The following is a 5480-nucleotide window of genomic DNA, read 5'->3' as shown; positions in this document are numbered from 1 at the left end:
GAGGTGAAAGAAAGCGTGAGCTGTGCAAGTCCAGAGCTGCCTGCACATTATCAACAGTGCCATCACGTCTATCTGATGTGTAACAGGACATTCCATGCCCAAATTGGACTGATCAGTGATATTCGGACGCACAGAGTACGGTCATCGAACGAATGAGTTGCTGAGGTCTTCATCGACAACGATGGACGAACATCATCATGTCAATAACGTCACAGGAGGTGACACGGCATCAGTGAGACTGATATTGGAATACTGCCTCCAGTTTTCGGTGTCCTCATTTGAAAAAGATGTTGTGAAATTGGGGCTGGAGCAGCAAAGAGCCAACAAATGTACTGAGGGTTGGAGAAAAATGCTTTCTAGTGAGCTATTGAACAAGCTCAACTTGTTTAGCTTATCAAAAGAAGATTGAAAGGTGACTTCATTGAAGTGTTGAAGTGCCAGAATGGAGAGAAAAGATTGGGTATTAAAGGGCTCTTTAATCGAGCAGAGAAAGGCATTACAAGACCCAATGACTGGAAGATGAAAAGAGACAAATTCATATTACAAAAATGGTACTGGCACAAATATTCAACAGCGAGGATGATTCACACAGGAACAAGCTACCAAGGAAAGTGGTGGATTCTCCATCTCTTGATGTCATTTCATGAAGACTAGATGCCTTTCTGGAATGTGTTTGCCCCCAAAGTAGCTATTGTGTCATACAGGAGGCCTGTGAAATGATCCAACCTCCGCTCCTGGGGAAGATGGCAACTGCTTCCCTCAGGCTCTGGGGACACCTGCAGAGCCTTCTTCCTGAACATCCTCAGGAGCCTGGCCATCCTGGAACCCAGCGGGGAGCAGGCCTGAGTCTGTGGTCAAGGTAGCCTCTCGCTAACCGGCCTGTTTTGTCCCCACACATCCCTGCCCCAGCCAGAGCAGCTCCTCCTCCCGCCACCGGGGTGCAGGGAGTGCAGGCTACACACACTTGCATGATCTGCTCCCCTTCAGCGTTCCCCCTCCTCATCCCTGGGGCTGCAAGAACCGGGGAGCCTCATTCTTTTCGAGCACTAGGGTCAGTCACAAAGATCATTGGTCACTTGGACAAGTAGCTCCCTCCTGCCAATCAAGGACACACTCACCCCCACCACACACCCCCACCCAGGCTAGAGAAGGAACAGAACCCAGGAGTCTGGACTTCTCCTGGGAAACCATTCCCCACTTCAAAGTCCCTAGGCATAGCAAGGCCAGGGCCCCCTCATTTCCCATTGATTTCCATGCTCAGCAGAACCCAGGTCTGGCCCAGCTCAGGGACTCTCAGCCTGGGGAACAGTCTCCCACAAGGGAATTGCTGGGAGCCCCATTGCTGGGACCTTGCCAAACACACTGGAGATGGCTCTGGAGAAGCCCCTCCCAAGTCTGAGAGTGAGGGGTTCCTGGGGGCTGTTTGCAAATCCAATCTCCTTTGGGAGAGATTCTTTTCCCCTCTTTCTGCCTCTCCCCAGACAGACAGGGGATGCCACCGAGCAACCCTAATGCCACTCACTTGCTCTGGTGATGGAGTGATGGATGGAGGATGTTCAGTGTCATCCCTCACCCTTCTCCTCACTCTCCCAGCCCAAGGCAGACTGGAGTGAGGGGTGGTGACCTGAGGAGTTACCCTGCCCAGCCAGCAGGCAGGGTGATGACACTGGGCGATCGGCTGGCTGGGAAAACTAGAGTCTGTCTTATTGCCAAGGAAAGGAGAAACTTGGCCATCAACAGGGGGTGCAGAACATCACCCTAGTGTGGGGGTGACAAGGCCTCCAGAATCCTGAAATTCCAGCACTTTACACACCTTTCTGGAGCCTCCCAATCCCCCTGGGCTCTTGGGATTGCAACTCCAACCCTACTAATTTGAAACAGGCCTGGGGAGGTGAAGTTACAGGCTCAGGGTCACACCAAGTGTCAGAAGGATGGATGGAACCCAGCAGTCCTTCTTTCCAGGTCCCTTCACTAACCACTGCTGCACACTCCCTCGCTAGGTAGAGTAGGTGTGTCTATGCAAACACAGTCTGTTCCTGAAGTCTTTCCCCCAGCTCCTAACTAGATGTGAGGAGGGAGCTCAATCAGCCCCTGCTTCCGCTTAATATTTAAAAAGTCCATATTGTCCCTATCTCTGCTGGCCTTAGATTTCTCCTACTGTCTCTTTCTTCACAGCTTGCATGAAATAGCCAAGTGGTTAAAATGGTAGACTACTAATCTATTGTGCTCTGCATGCATAGGTTTAGATTCCCCTCTTTTTGGATGCATTTAGTCTTCACCCCTTCTTTATAGACAACCATCTCCCCCTTTGCTATAATGACAAACCAAACAATGTTGCTTCTTGCAAACAAAAACCTTCTTAGAAACTCAGATCTCCTCCCCGATTTAAATAAAATGTCTAAATCCCAGATTCTAAATAAATAAATAAATAAATAAAATCTCTAGTCCTGTATTTCTTAGTTTTTGTCTCGAAAGGTAACATCCTCATCATCTCCCCCAAACACACTGGGAGCCGCCCAAATTATTAAAATACCCTCAACTTGAGCAAAGCCAGAACAGTGAACCAGAGCTAGTGTCTAGGCCAAGCTGTTCTGAAGGAGGCAACTCAAACATTATCTCCCAGCTTCCCTTGGCAAGCTCTGACTGAGAAAACAAAATTCCCCAAACTGAAAAATTTTGCTGAAAAAACCAATACTAGTCTGTTTGGGGACTTTGGTTTGAAAGTATTATTATTATTCTCTTCTGATTTCTGAATCAGTTCAGTCTTTGTCCTCCAGGTGTGTTTCCAGCTGTTGAGTTGTGGGGAAGAGAGGCCAAGTCATGATGTCTCTTCCCCTCTTTCATAGTTTCATCTAACTTGCTAGGAAGCTCCTTTGCTACCATGTGAGTCAAGCAGTGTCCATTGTCTCTGTGCTATCTTGGAGAAGGCTGCATTGTACACGGTTCCCGGGATAGTCCTTGGGAGTGTGGATCCCTTCAATGGGACAGCAGCGAGTCTGGCTCCTCCCTTGTCGCACCTGAAAGGCTGGTGGGGGGCATTTCTCAACCTCATAACATATCTCAGTAATGCACACAGAGCAAAACTTCATAACTTCCCAACCAATGCGAGCACACACAGTGCAACAAAATATTAATGTTCAACAGATCAAGACTTTTGAAATGATACCTCACCAGGCAGACTTTGTACAAACTACGTCATCATTATATGAGAGTGGTGAATATGGGGCTTCCAGGTGCTGCTCTGAGCACAGTGTGCCACACCTGGGCTTCCGTTGCAATGGAGACGTACCCTTGGAGTCCATCTCTCCTGGGATAAAGATGGCAGCAGGGCTGACCTGGGTCATTTGACTTGGGATCCTGGATGTAAAGCTGAGGGGCTAAAAACTGTGGTGCAGATATTTGTGTTCACAGTGAAGCCTGAGTTCAGAAACCCTCGCCCCTCATGGGGCCTCAGAGGTTGAGCTCAAGCCCATATGTCTGCATTGTAATTTTATAGCGGTTGGGAGGGAGTTTAGGAAGTAGAAATGGTAAAACCACATTGAGGGAACAGGACCACTGACCTATCAGCTCTCAACACCCAAACTTTCAGTCACTCTATTATCAATGACTTTGAGTGTAATTTAAACAGTAGGTACACCTAGCTCTGAATCTTGTCTTCTGACAGTAGCCAATATCAGGTGCCCCAAAAACCACTCCCCCAAGCACCACTGGGAGTTGAACCCAGGATCTCCTGTTTACAAAACAGGCAGTTTAACCAACTAAGCCATGGTGCCTGCTGTTATTTAATGCATATGTGCTCACACCTGACTCTCTGACAAGTCCCACTGGGCCTTGACAAGCGTTGCTCATGTTTGGCTTCTGTAAAGCAGAGGAGCAGGTGAAGTTTTGCTCCCAAGGTGTGTGTGTGATTCTTTGGCCAGGTCTACGCTACAAAATTAGGTTGGTGTAATTACATTACTTAGGCCGGCAATGCAGTTATATCAACCTAATCCCAGTGTAGATAGCGACTCAGCTGTTAGAATATTCTGGAGCTATGAAAGGGGAGGGGCCCAGCCTCTGTAGCAGGAATGCAGGGCAGGTGAGTTCATGGCAGACTTTATGGGATGCTGGTGGAGGCCAGTTATGGTGATATAATGACCAGCAGCATTTACACTGACAATTTGTCGCTTTAAGTTTGCTGCAAAAACTCTAGGCCTCTCGTTGAGGTGGTTTTATTTTGTCACCAAAACAGAGCAGTTTTGTCGCCAGACGTGGCATTGCAGTGTGTACACCAGCCACAAGCTGCCGACCGAGGGAGTGTTGCGTGTTTTTCACAAACCTGAGCAATATAATGATGATGAAGTAACTTTGTAGTGCAGACCTGGCCAAAGATTCACACACACACACAACTTGCAAGGAAAACGTCACCTGCTCCTCTGCTTTGCAGAAGCCAAACACATGCAAAGCTTGTCAGGCCCCGGTGGGGAATGGCAGAGAGCCAGGTGTGAGCAGACAGTGTATTTTAGCTCTAGGAAGGTACCATAGCTTAGCTGGTTAAAGCAGCTGCCTGGTAAACAGGGGAGTCTGGGTTCAAGTCCCAATGATGCCTTGTTGAATAACTCTTGTAGCACCTGGTATTGGCTACTGTCAGAGGACAAAACACAGAGCTAGCTGGGCTTCTGGTCCAGCCCAGTATAGCTGTTCTTTGGTTTAAATTACACTCACAGGCACTGACAATAGAGTTACTGAAAGTTTGGAAGTTAAGAGCTGATAGGTCAGTGTTCCAAGCTCTTTGCAGATGACCCCATCCCTCCGGGACAGGGGCAGGTCTGGGCTCTCATACCAAATGGCACATTGTGGCTGACAGAATCTGCAGGCAGCTCATTTAGTTTCCAGTGAGGATTGAGTCCTGCTTCGTGCACTGTGTGTGAGAATGAAAAACCTAAACCGCCCTTTGAAATAATGAATGTAGCAGGACGTGTTCTTGTCCCTGCCCCAAAGCAGACAGACCAATGGAGAAATGCCATGAGTCCATGCAAATACTCCACTGCCATTTTACGTTTTTTGCTTGCTAAATTCTCTCCCAATCTTGTGAGGTCCAGAGCCTGGTATTGAGCGTGAGCCGAGATGTCTACTCTGCAAATTTACCACCCCACAGCCCAAGCCCCGGGAGCCTGAGCTGGTATGGGACAGCCGGGGGTGTTTCATTGCAGTGTGGACATAGCCTAGCATTATGTCTACACTGCCATTAACACACCCAAGTCACTATTCTCAAACCCTGGGTCAGTTGATTCAGGCTTGTGGGGCTTGTGCTGCAGGGTTATAAAATTACAGTGTACACACTTGGGCTTGAGCCCACCCTCTGAGACCCCACGAGGGGTGAGGGTCTCCGAACCCGGGCTCCAGTCTAAGCCCCAGGAATCCAAATCAGATTATCCAGGCCAGCAAGGCCACAGGGATTTTATCACAATATAGATTCACTCTCAGGGCATGTCTACATT

The 5480-nt window shown here is 48.5% G+C and overlaps 1 non-coding gene across 1 annotated transcript; it reads right to left on the bottom strand.

Annotated features, from left to right (window-relative positions):
- Positions 1 to 3699: 3699 nt before the first annotated feature.
- On the bottom strand, positions 3700 to 3773 carry TRNAT-UGU (transfer RNA threonine (anticodon UGU)). Its single transcript has one exon. It is a non-coding gene; the product is annotated as a tRNA-Thr (tRNA).
- Positions 3774 to 5480: the final 1707 nt, after the last annotated feature.

This window comes from Gopherus flavomarginatus, chromosome 11 (genome assembly GCF_025201925.1).
Source record: "Gopherus flavomarginatus isolate rGopFla2 chromosome 11, rGopFla2.mat.asm, whole genome shotgun sequence".
In the NCBI taxonomy this organism is placed as follows: domain Eukaryota; kingdom Metazoa; phylum Chordata; order Testudines; family Testudinidae; genus Gopherus; species Gopherus flavomarginatus.
Note: the sequence above shows the minus strand (reverse complement) of the source record. Positions and strands in the feature narration are given on the sequence as shown.